The 13,712-nt window shown below is 40.6% G+C and overlaps 1 protein-coding gene across 12 annotated transcripts in view; it reads right to left on the bottom strand.

The window, feature by feature from the left end:
• ZNF438 (zinc finger protein 438) overlaps positions 1-13,712 on the bottom strand; it is a 207,508-nt gene that overhangs the window by 78,999 nt on the left and 114,797 nt on the right. The gene's annotated exons all lie outside the window — the stretch shown is intronic.

Here is a 13,712-nt window from a genome sequence, read left to right as displayed (position 1 = left end):
TTGTTGTTAAGCTGCTCAGTCATGTCTGACTCTTTGTGACCCCACTGACTGCAGCATGCCAGGCTTCCCTGTTCATCACCAACTCCCGAAGCTTACTCAAACTCACGTCCACTGAGTCAGTGATGCTATCCAATCATCTTGTTCCCCACTGTCCCCTTATCGTCCTGCCCTCAATCTTTCCCAGAATCAGGGTCTTTTCCAATGAGTCATCTCTTCGTATCAAGTGTCCAAAGTATTGGAGTTTCAGCTTCAGCATCAGCCCTTCCAATGAATATTCAGGATTGACCGGTTGGATCTCCTTGCAGTCCAAGGGACTCTCAAGAGTCTTCTCCAACATCACAGTTCAAAAGCATCAATTCTTCAGCACTCAGCCTTCTTTATGGTCCAACTCTCACATCCATACATAACTACTGGAAAAACCACAGCTTTGTCTATATGGACCTTTGTTAGTAGTAGTAACGTTAAAATCCGAAAGTCTATTAGGAATTTGATTCTAGGTGTATTGAGAGAATTAGCATCTTTGCAACAATGAGTTTTAGAAACCATTAATACAGTGTTTCTCTCCATTAAGCTGGTTTGTAGTTAACGTCTTTCGATAAAAGTTTGTTTGTCAATAAAGGTTGTTGACACTATATTTATTCAAATGCTGTTTATATTGTGCCTCTATCATAAAACTTTATATTTTTAAAATTGCCCTTTCTGTAGTAACTCTGCTGTGGAGAAACCTGACAACACCAAATGATGAAGATTAACATCGCTAGTGATGTCATGTGGACAGGATGTGATACAATCATGAGAAAACATCAGCCAAACCCCTTCCCTGGTGGCTCAGGCAGTAAAGAATATGCCTGCAATGCAGAAGACCCAGGTTTGATCCCTGGGTTGGGAAGATCCCCTAGGGAAGGGAGTGCTACCCACTCCAGTATTCCTGCCTGGAGAATTCCATGAACGTAGGAGCCTGGCAAGCTACAGTCCATGGGGTCACAAAGAGTCAGACATGACTGAGTGACTTACACACACAAACACCCCAACTGAGGTCCATTCTACAAAAGATCAGACCACTGTCCTTCCAAGTGCCAGGTCCTAGAAAGAAAAGAGCAAGAAATTGATGTAAACTGAAATAGACTAGAGTTAACAGTTACATGGAGTTTGATCACGAAAGAGAGAAAAGGGCAAGGGTAGAAAAACTGAGGAAAATGTGAATAAAGGCATAGTTCAGTTAACATTATTGTATCAATGTTAATTTCTTAGCTTGAGAAGTTAAACCATGTTTAGGATGTTATAGGATGTTAATTATTTCAAAATAAAATGTTCTTAAAAATTACCTCCTCTATTTTTTTTTTGTTGTTGGCGGTCCACAGAAATGCAACTGGCTTTTCTATACTCATCTTGTATCCAAAAACCTCGCTAAACTCTCTAGTTAATGCTAAGAATTTAGCTGCAGAGTTCTGTAAAATTTCTACATAGACAATTATCAGTTCAGTCGCTCAGTAGTGTCCGACTCTTTACAACCCCATGAATCGCAGCACACCAGGCCTCCCTGTCCATCACCAACTCCCGGAGTTCACTCAAACTCACGTCCATTGAGTCAGTGATGCCATCCAGCCATCTCATCCTCTGTCATCCCCTTTTCCTCCTGCCCCCAATCCCTCCCAGCATCAGAGTCTTTTCCAATGAGTCAACTCTTCACATGAGGCGGCCAAAGTACTGGAGTTTCAGCTTTAGCATCATTCCTTCCAAAGAAATCCCAGGGCTGATCTCCTTTAGAATGGACTGGTTGGATCTCCTTGCAGTCCATGGGACTCTCAAGAGTCTTCTCCAACACCACAGTTCAAAAGCATCAATTCTTCGGCATTCAGCTTTCTTCACAGTCCAACTCTCACATCCATACATGACCACTGGAAAAACCATAGCCTTGACTAGACAAACCTTTGTTGGCCAAGTAATGTCTCTGCTTTTGAATATGCTATCTAGGTTGGTCATAACTTTCCTTCCAAGGAGTAAGCATCTTTTAATTTCATGGCTGTAGTCACCATCTGCAGTGATTCTGGAGCCCAGAAAAATAAAGTCTGACACTGTTTCCACTGTTTCCCCATCTATTTCCCATGAAGTGACGGGGCCAGATGCCATGATCTTCGTTTTCTGAATGCTGAGTTTTAAGCCAACTTTTTCACTCTACACTTTCACCTTCATCAACACGCTTTTGAGTTCCTCTTCACTTTCTGCCATAAGGGTGGTGTCATCTGCATATCTGATGTGATTGATATTTCTCCCGGCAATCTTGCTTCCAGCTTGTGGTTCATTCAGCCCAGTGTTTCTCATGATGTACTCTGCATAAAAGTTAAATAAGCAGGGTGACAATATACAGCCTTGACGTACTCCTTTTCCTGTTTGGAACCAGTCTGTTGTTCCATGTCCAGTTCTAACTGTTGCTTCCTGACCTGCATACAGATTTCTCAAGAGGCAGGTCAGGGGTCTGGTATTCCCATCTCTTTCAGAATTTTCCACAGTTTATTGTGATCCACACAGTCAAAGGCTTTGGCATAGTCAATAAAACAGAAATAGATGGTTTTCTGGAACTCTCTTGCTTTTTCCATGATCCAGCGGATGTTGGCAATTTGATCTCTGGTTCCTCTGCCTTTTCTAAAACCAGCTTGAACAACTGGAAGTTCACAGTTCACATATTGCTGAAGCCTGGCTTGGAGAATTTTGAGCATTACTTTACTAGCGTGTGAAATGAGTGCAATTGTGTGGTAGTTTGAGCATTCTTTGGCATTGCCTTTCTTTGGGATTGGAATGACAACTGACCTTTTCCAGTCCTGTGGCCACTGCTGAGTTTTCCAGATTTGCTGGCATATTGAGTGTAGCACTTTCACAGCATCATCTTTCAGGATTTGAAAGAGCTCAACTGGAATTCCATCACCTCCACTAGCTTTACTCGTAGTGATGCTTTCTAAGGCCCACTTGACTTCACATTCCAGGATATCTGGCTCTAGGTGAGTGATCACACCATCGTGATTATCTGGGTCATGAAGATCTTTTTTGTACAGTTCTGTGTATTCTTGCCACCTCTTCTTAATATCTTTGGCTTCTGTTAGGTCCATACCATTTCTGTTCTTTATTATTTACCAATAGTGACCATTTTTTTCTTCCTTTCCATTCCTACATCTTTTTTTTTTTTTTTTTTTAAGGTTCACCCACTTGCAACATTTCACTCTGCTGGCTAGGATCTCTGGTACAATACTGAATAGACATGGTGATATCATGGATCTTTACCTTTTAAGAGTTAAATTATATCTGCTTATGGCCAGTGATTATTTTAATTTCACCAGAATAATGTAAGGAAAATAAATTGCTTTTGCTTTGAACATTTATATCATAGAGATTGCAATACAATTTTTAAAAATTTTCTAATACTAAAATGTTTATTTGAAAAGCATAAAAAGATATACTACATAAACTAACATGACAAAAAAAGAAAAGCAATACAGTATTATGTCACTAAAAGAAAATAAAAGTTCTGATGCTGACCTTTGTTACCTGTAGACAATTAACAGACTTTTCTTTCAGTTCATGGTATGGAGCTGTCATTGCCAAGTAGCTGCCAAGCCAGAGTCCCCAATTCCAAACCCTTCTCTCTTGTGCCAGAGGTGGTCTTGTGCATAGTTTTCCCGTAAAACAACATCAGTGGGAGGGGACTGAATGTCAGACCTCAGTTTGAGGCTTTTCAGAAGCAGGTAAGGTGGGTTCCTGCTCCTTTCTCAGTTGCTGGAGGATTCAAAGGTCCAGGATATAGACCATCATCTACTGATCAAGAACACGTTCAGTGTACTGCTCAATAGCAATAAATATATTTTGATTAGGTTGAAGCTATTATGTTTTTTGTAGTTCATTTACTATAGCACTTAGCTTTTCCCAAGTAACATAAAAAATGCTACCTTTAAGTGAAGTACAAGCCAAACAAAAAATCTAAAATAGATGAGAACTGCTTAGAGGCCCAGCAGCAGGAAAGAGAGAAACCAAGGAAAAGACAGAAACAGTCATGTCACACAGTCACAAATTTTCTTTTTTTAATCAATTGTTTAAAAAAGATTTTTTTTGATGTGGACCATTTTTAAAGTCTTGACTGAACTTGTTACAATATTGTTCTCTTTTATGTTTCAGTTTTTTGGCCATGAAGCATGTAGGATCTTAGCTCCCCAACTAGGGATCAAACTTGCAACCCCTGCGTTGAAAGGCAAAGTCTTAACCCCTGGATAACCAGGGAAGTCCCAGTCACAAAACTTTTAATATTAATACAAGTGCTGGGTTGTGGAAAGGAATCCGTGGTGACAGAAGTCATAAAAGTGGTTGTGCCTCAGAGGGAGCAAATCAAAGTGAAATAGCTAGAAAGCGGCTTGCATTAGGGATAATGGAAATGCTCTCTATCTTATTCTTGGAGGTGGTTTACATGGGGGTATACAACTGTCAAAACTCATTAAACTGAAAGCTGTGTGTTTACTGTATGTAAATTATACCTCAATTTCTGAAAATGCATGAGATAGCTTCAAAGGCCCAACAAGTGTCTAACTAAGACTATGCATGTGTGCTCAGTCGCTTCAGTCATGTCTGATTCCTTGGGACCCCGTGGACTATAGCCCACCAGGCTCCTCTGTCCATGAGGTTCTCCAGGAAGAATACTGGAGTGGGTTGCCATGCCCTCCTCAAGGGGATCTTTCCGACCGAGGGATCGAACCAGTGTCCCTTAGGTCACCTGCACTGCGGCAGGTTCTTTACCACTAGCACCACCTGGGAAGGCCAACTAAGCCTATAGCTGTAAGGGAAAAGAGACAGAAAGCAGAACATTAGAATAACATTATTACTTGCTGTATTTATTGAGAATTTACAAGAAAGAAATCTGCATGGGCAAGAAATAAGAGGTCTGAGGGCAAAACTGAAAGGGAGCAGAGAATCCAGAAATCTGGAGGCTCCCAGAGTTAGAAAATTTGATTGCTTCTGGACTATACACAGTAAAAGAGGAGACTGAAAAATGCTTTGAGCAAAAATGGCCTTTTACATTTTCTATTGTGAATGGAGGGAAGTCAGCCTTGCTGTAGATCAGGATGAGCACATGAACTTCCCATGAAACCTATTTCAATTGGCCAACCAAGGACCCTTGTAAGTTGAGAGACAGGGGAATTGCAGAGAGGAAACAAAGGAATAAATTAGGTGTGGGATCCTCTGGTGTGCTCTTTTGGCTAGAGTGACAGTACATAATTTATTGTCCAAGCTGGGATAGTTTTGAGAGTGAAAGAGGGCATTATTACTTAATATGCATGAGCACTATTAATATAAACTGAGACTGTCCCTGCCAGACTGGGACACCCAGTCCTTCTCTTACTGGCAAATGGAGTCAACTACAAGAAGGCGGATTAGAAGCCAAAGTTTCTGAGGGCACAACAAGCCCCAAAACTTCACAAGCTTTGCCTCTAAGCCGCTGGCTGACTCTGCAAACAATGTGCAAGCTGCCAAAATTGCAAGGTCAGAGAGTAGGGAAAAAGGTTACATAGCCCCCAGTATGTGCTGCATGCTGAGTCGCTCAGTCATGTCCAACTCATTTCAACCCCATGGACTGCAGCCCACCAAGCTCCTCTGTCCATGGGGATTTTACAGGCAAGAATACTGGAGTGGATTGCCATGCCCTCCTCCAGGAAATCTTCCCAACACAAGGATTGAAATCAGGTATCCTGCATTGCAGGAGGATTCTTTACTAGCTGAGCTACCAGAAATGCCCAAATAGCCCCCAAAGAGGTATATTTTTCAAGGACCACGTAACTGTGGGCTTGGAAGAAGATGAGCAGAGAACCTTCCAGTAGATAGATTCAGGTCCTAGAGAATAATGTACAAAGAATTTTCATCTGGAGAGCAGGGCCAGAGTCTAATCAAGGGACATCTTCTACCCTGGATGAGAGATCTTCCAAACGCTTCTTGCCATTTTTATTTATTTTTTGGTCACTGTCAATATTCCTAATTCTAAATGCTCACTTAGCTTCAGAAAATTAAACACAAACTCATAACCTGCTACTTGGGCCTAATACAATAAATTATGAACACTGCATGTAATGTGATGGTGGTGAGAATAAACCCAAAGAGTCTTTTACAAAGATCACTGAGCTGCCTGCCAGGAGGCCATGATTCTCATCCAACCTTCACTATTAAGTGTGTGACCCTGGATAAATCATGATTCCTCTGGACTTCAGTTCCTTCATTTGTAAAATGAAGATGAGGATGCCTTCCAGTTCTGTAATTCTAATTTAAAATTCTTGACCTTGCTGAGCCAAAAGAACTACAAAAATCCTCTACAAAATGTCATTACCTGGAGAATCCATAATAGACAAGTGAGTCTGGTTTTTACAGCAGAAGCAACTCAGCACAATTCTAAAAAGTTATATTGGCAAGAAGGATCTTGGCACTTTTTCATTTCTTGATTTTTCTATATTATTTTGCTCTCATTATAGTACATTAAGGAATAAAATATAGCCCTTTTTAAGGGAAAAAGAAACCTGCCTTCCATTTCATTAGGTGTTCAAAACTAATCCAAAAAGAGGGGAGCTATATTGCAGATCGTCAGTCCAGGTTTGATGCATGAGACAGGGTACTCAGGGCTGATGCACTGGGATGACCCAGAGGGATGGGATGGGGAGGGAAGAGGGAGGGGGGTTCAGGATGGGGAACACATATACAACCATGGCTGATTCTTGTCAATGTATGGCAAAAACCACTACAATATTGTAAAGTAATTAGCCTCCAATTAAAATAAATAAATTTAAAAAAAAGGAACACAAAGAAAAAAATTAAAAAAAAAAAAAGAAATTTCAATTCTTTGTAATATTTACAAACTAAATTTCAGAATGTTTTAAAAACCAAAATGCAATTTAGAGAAAACTTTCCATCTAAAAAAATACCATAAAACTATATTTTATTATACAGTCAGTATGCACTGAATCTTAAAAATATTATTTTTTCAAATATTAATTTTAACAATTTTAAATTAATTCACACTAATTAAAATGTGGAAAACATGTCTGCTAAATTTTAACTTTTGATGCTTCTAATTTCTGGAAGAAAATAACACTCGAGACTATCTTCTTCACTGATAAAAGACAAAAAGTAATATTTCATGCTACATTCTCAACTCACTAATATTCAATATTTGTTTTTCTCTTTCTGACTTCACTCTGCATTACCGACTCTAGGTGACCCAATTTCATTCATTTTTATGGCTGAGTAGTATTCCATTGTATATATGTACCACAATTTATTTATAGATTGATCTGCCTACAGACATTTAGGCTGCTTTCATGTCCTGGCTATTTTAAATAGCGTAGCAATGACATATATACACTACCATGTATAAAACAGATAGCTGGTGGGAAGCTGCTGTAAAGCACAGGGAGCTCAGCTCTGTGATGGCCTGGAGGGTGGGCGGGGAGAGAAGCTCAAGAGGGAGGGGATGTATGTATACATATGGCTGATTCACACTGCTGTACAGCAGAAACAAATACTACACTGTATAGCAATTATAGTCCAATTTTTTTTAACTAAAAAAACCCCCAATATCCTACATAGATATTGTGTTACTCATAATTAATAGTTTTATACATGTATAAGGATAACCTGATGGTTCAGTGGTAAAGAATCTGCCTACCAAGCAGGAGATCTAGGTTCAATCTCTGGGTCAGGAAGATCCCCTGGAGAAAGAAGTGGCAACCCACTCTAGTATTATTGCCTGGGAAATCCCATGGACAGAGGAGCCTGGCAGGTTACAGTCCATGGGGTTGCAAAAGAGTTGGACACAATATAGCGACTAGACAACAATATACACGTATAAAAATAAGAGCCAAACATTTGTCACTTCAAATCACTATATGCTGGATAAAGAAAAAACAGCCAACATTTTGCAGATCATGCTATCACATACCTTAATACCAGTGAGTTTCTAAATCAGTTATTTATTGTCACTGACTACAAAGCTATGGACCAGATGTTGCACTACCATATAAAACAAGGAATATAAACTTTACAGTGCTTTGAGAAAAGATTATTCAATTATCTGTTGAGTGAATAAAACAATAAGGAACTAAAATAAGCACCATAAAATACTCTGAATCTCTAAAACACAAATTTGAAGGCATACTTTAGATTATATAAAAGATATAAATAAGTTTAAATAATGTAAAATTTGTAAGTGGAATATTTTAAATGTGCTAAGGAAATTATTTAGAGATACTTGACAGTAACTCTGAGGTAAAAGAAGATTTTCACCTTCCTCTGCTAAGTCACAGTATCACAACTTTTTTAATGATAAAAATTATCCCTTAAGAGACTGTTTCAAAAATTTATGTTTACACATAAGTACTGATGTTGAGAAGTCTCTTGTTTGTTCTTATGCAGAATACTTTGTATATGACAATTTTTCTTCTCTGGATTCTGGGAGAGTGTCTTGTATTATTTCTCTGATAACTTTCTCCCATTTTCTCTTGGATTAAGTGAGTGACTGAACTTTCTGGATTATGTCAATCCCTGTCAGTCCGTCAGTTCACTCAGTCATGTCTGACTCTTTGTGACCCCATGGACTGCAGCATGCCAGGCCTCCCTGTCCTTCACCATCTCCCAGAGCTTGCTCAAACTCATGTCCATTGATTCAGTGATGCCATCCAACCATCTCATTCTCTGTCGTCCCCTTCTCCTCCCACCTTCAATCTTTCCCAGCATCAGGGTCTTTTCAAATAAGTCAGCTCTTCGCATCAGGTGGCCAAAGGATTGGAGTTTCAGCTTCAGCATCAGTCCTTCTAATGAATATTTAGGGCTGATTTCTATTAGGATTGAATGACTGGATCTCCTTGCAGTCCAAGGGACTCTCAAGAGTCTTCTCCAATACCACAGATCAAAAGCATCAATTCTTCGTTGCTCAGCTTTCTTTATAATCCAACTCTCACATCCATACACAATTACTGGAAAAACCACAGCTTTGACTAGACAGACCTTTGTTGGAAAAGTAATGTGAATATGCTGTCTAAGTTGGTCATAGCTTTCCTTCCAAGGAGAAGGTGTCTTTTAAATTCATGGCTGCAGTCACCATATGCAGTGATTTTGGAGCCCAAGAAAATAAAGTCTCTCACTATTTCCATTGTTTCTCCATCTATTTCCCATGAAGTGATGGGACCGGATGCCATGATCTTAGTTTTCTGAATGTTGAGTTTTAAGCCAACTTTTTTCACTCTCCTCTTTCACTTTCATCAAGAGACTCCTTAGTTCTTTGCTTTCTGCCGTAAGGGTGGTATCATCTACATATCTCAGGTTATTGATATTTCTCCCAGAAATCTTGATTACAGTTTGTACTTTATCCAGCTCAGCATTTCACATGATGCACTCTGCACGTAAGTTAAATAAGCAATCCCTGTAAGAAATTTGTTTCAACCATCATATTCTTAATTTTTGTGGGTTTCTTTTTGTTCTTTAATTTTCCTTTCTTTTCTTCTCCTTTTTAAAAAGGACTCTGTTATCCATGCAAAATCTCACATTTTCAGAGACAGTACTTCTAGTCCATTTCTTAAGTTTCCTATTTCTGTCTCTACAGTTCTGTCTTAGAGTTCTCTGTTGCTCTTAATTTCTGCTTTCCTATGGGAGGCATTTCCACATATCTGTTGATCTTTGGCTGTCTTTTCCATTTAAGTGGGAAATTACCAGCAAAGCAAGATGGCAGCTCTGTCTGTGGACTGAGCTTGTTGAAGGTGCTCTTTATTGAAAAGCAGCCAGCTGGTTTTCCCTGTGGGGAACCCCTGTAAGGAGTTTTTCTGCAAACAGTTAGCTTCTCTAGAGAAACTCCTAGCACCTGAATGGGGACTTAGAAGTTTGGCTCCTGGTGCTCAAAGTGCAGGGCAGATGTCTACGTAACCCCACTCTCGGAGCTCCCATGTTCCCAAGCCTAGGTTCTCTTAAGACTCAACATCTCCAGAGAATAAACGTCTCATCCTCTGGGGAAGGTGGGTATCCAGCTGGGTTGAGACAAGGACCCGTGTGTCCAACTGGTCCTTTTACAGACTTTCAACTGAGTCTGTGTTTCTAACTATTCCTCCAGCCTGACCTGATAACTGTAATCACAGGACCTCCCAAGGTTCTGCAAGGCAAAACTGTTTCCTTTCCTGTTACTCTCTGTGGGAGCTCAGATTTTCACCTTCCTCTGCTAAGTCACAGCATCACAACTTTCTGTTCACGTCAGTGGATTAGGGTTAGTGATGTCATCTACCTTTTATCAAAGATAGAGCTGGAATTTTTTATTTCCTTCGTTTTGGATGGATTTTGTAATAAGAGAAGGCAGAACATTCTTTGCATCTTAAAATCAGAACCTACAGTCTTTACATGACTTCACACATCGTGTGTCACAGTCTGAGGCCACTATAGTTTTGGTCTGCTGAGCACTTGCTTCCATTGCCCTTCTTTGAATTCCTTTGGAGAAAGCCTCTCTCACTCCAGGAGACTCAAGGGGGGCCTTCAGTCCCTGGGTACACACACACTCCTCTACTGCAGAACCGGGAATACAAGTCCTTGGCTAGGACTCAGTGATCATTCATCAAATGGGGTTAAGGAGAGTTGATTCGCATCTTCCTTAAGGCAGGTAGTGAGGCATTTGGCCCAATGAATTATCTTTCCATTGGGTCTGCTAAACTGGGAAGATGACAGTCCCAAGTTGCTGCCGGCCAGTCATCTTACTGATCACATGCTGTCTGGAGAATGACGAACAAAGAAACCGGCAGAGCCGAAAGAGTCCAGCTGAGATCATCTGAGTTCCTGGCTGCAGTCATGCCTGACGCCAGATGCACCTCTGGAAACCATAGTTATATAAACAATTAAGTTCCTTTGATTTGCATATGCTGGCTTGAGCTGGCCTTCACGCATTTGCAACCGAAGGAGTTCTGATGAATTCATCATTTAATTGAAGTGTTCCAAATTACTAACAGTTGAATGATACAATACCACTTCTTTGCCAAAAATTAAACAGCCTAACCTCTTTTACTAAAATAAAATCACAAATCATACACCCATATGTCCCTTTCGCCATTTAGGTAAGATACTTTGATTTTATCTGAATATTCTCATTTTTCAGGGCAGTGTACCTTGGAGAAAGATTTTATATATATATATGTACTATAGTTTTACAAACCCAATAGCCCCTAACTTGCAGAACAAATTTCATCCAGGGACTTCAAAAAGTCTTATCATCTCTTTAAACCTTCTCTATCAGGGCTCTTAGTTTATAATAAACTTCAAGTTTTATGGCTGTCTTGCATAAAAGTTATGTGGAAAAACAAAATAATGTATCTCAAAATATTTGTTCCCTTTGAAAGAAAAGTAAGGTTTAAATGTAAATAATTATTTAGCCTCAATCTCTGATCTAGAGCCTGGATACCAGGATAATTTCAATGCAAGGGTTTATGGGAAAGAGGGAGAGAGTAATAACATGCTTCCAAGGAAGCAGGAGGGATGCTTAGAAGTCCTGTGTCTCTGGATGCTCCTCCTGGACTAAGCTCTCCAATATCACCTCCGGGGCACTGTGCTCACCCAGCCCACAGTCAACGTTTGAGCCTCTGAGTCTAAAGTTCCTATCTGGGTCTTTTATCAGTTTCAAGTGCATCTAGAAGCCATGCAGGTAATCCAACAGCACGAGGAGGCTAAACATTATTAATGTATTATAATTACTTAATTTGTATGAAAAATAAATCGTATTAATATTCCAGTCTCTCGCACTCTCTTTTATTGACTTACTTTTTTTCATGAAGCATTTCTATCTCTTATTCCTACTTTCACCATGGTTTGCTTCATAATGCTATCTTAAATAATAGCTTTTTGGCATAGAAACTCCTTGTATGCATAGAAATTGTGTCTGAGTAAACACAGATAACAATGAAGATAATTAATAGTTCAGTTCATTGAAACTGAGTATGTGCCACGCACTGTTCCAAGGGCTTTATAGGGTCTGTCTTCACTTCAAGCCTATAAGGTGGGAGGGGGAAGGTGGGTACCCTCATCCTCATTTTGCAGATGAGGGCGAGGAGGCACTGAGACGGGTGAGCAACTGCCCAGATGAGAGAGCAAACAAGGTATAAGTATGACTCCAGGTACTTTGTTCCAAGGACCTCTGCCCTTAAACAACTATTCTGTGCTCCACCAAGAAACACGCCATCAGTTATGGGCTGAATTGTGTTCCCCAAAATGTTATGCTGAGGTCGTAAGCCCGTGACCCTATGGACTCTGGCCCGCCAGGCTCTTCTGTCCATGGAATTTTTCCAGGCAAAGATACCGGAGTGAGTTGCCATTTCTTTCTCCAGGGGATCTTTCCAACCCAGGGATCGAACCGTGTCTCCTGCATTAGCAGGCAGATTCTTTACCACTGAGCCAACAGGGAAGCCCTGTCCTGGAATAGGGTAGGTCCTATTACAATATGATGGCTGTTCTTACGGGAAGAAAGGCTGGACACAGGGAAGACAGTAATGAGAAGATGGGGTAGAGGGTGGAGTGATGCAGCCACAAAGCAAGGAACACGTGGTGCCACCTGAAGCTATGGATCCGAGAGGCCTTTGCAGGAGCAAGGCTCTGCCAGCACCTGGATTTCAGTTTTCTTGCCTCCAAAACAGTGAGAGTAAAAATTGCTGTTGTTTAAAGCCACCCAGTTTATGGTACATTGTTACACACAATAGTCCTAGGAGAATAACAGTCTCTCAGGTATATTGAAACATGCTATCCTCTCAACCTGTTATTTTCAGTTTTAACACAAATGGCAGAGTGGGTAACATTTAACTTTCCTCTTAATTCTATTTAAAGAAAACCAATAGTGAAGGGCAGGGGTTGCAGGGGGTAGGTTGTGAGACCTGGAAAGTTCTCACTCATCTCATAGAGGCAGCTCCTCACTAGCTCTAATGGACGACAGTCACTTCGAATGGCAGGCCTAAAGCTGTCACATCTTACAGTTTTCCAGAAAACCCAGAAATCTGGGTGTGCACATTAAAGGGGTTAACAGAAAATCCAATTAGAAACTAGTTGGAATAACACCAGTTAATAATGTTATTCATGTTGAAAACAAACACTGTACAAGCCAAATGTGGTCCATAGCGATGGACCAAATTGGGCCACAGTGTCTGCTGTGTGTGTGCACTCTTTGCTTCCTAGGTCTCCTTTCCCATTCTGGAGGCCTCCAGCCACCACACCTAGGAAGCAGGTTCAGGGTTGGCCCAAGAAGCAGTGGGAGTCAGCACCTCAGGACCAGGGACCCTTCTTGGGATGTGTGGCAGATGGGGAAGAGTCCTACACACATCTGCTCCAAGGCTGACTGAGTGCAGACTTCTCGATCCATATCTGAGCACTGTTCTAATACCATCCTTCCAATGGTCTCAGCTGGTCTTCTGAAAGCATTTATCTTTAGACCTAGGGCTTTAATGGGGTAAAAGTTTGGGTTAAGCCTAGGACATGACCTTGGTACTTCCCAGGCTCACAGACACTTCATTCATAGTCTTGTCCTTATAACTTAATGAGTTCCCTACCTTTCTTATCTCTTCTCTGTATACTTGAAAGAAGCGTAACTGGATGACAACTCAGAGCTCAGAGCTGTCTTTCAGTATTCACCATCCTGTAATCTATGAAAGGTGCCCAGAAACCTGGAACCACTTTTGAACAGC

Source organism: Bos taurus, chromosome 13 (assembly GCF_002263795.3).
Source record: "Bos taurus isolate L1 Dominette 01449 registration number 42190680 breed Hereford chromosome 13, ARS-UCD2.0, whole genome shotgun sequence".
In the NCBI taxonomy this organism is placed as follows: Eukaryota; Metazoa; Chordata; class Mammalia; order Artiodactyla; family Bovidae; genus Bos; species Bos taurus.
The sequence above is the reverse complement of the archived record's forward strand: the minus strand, read 5'-3'. Positions and strand labels throughout refer to the sequence as shown.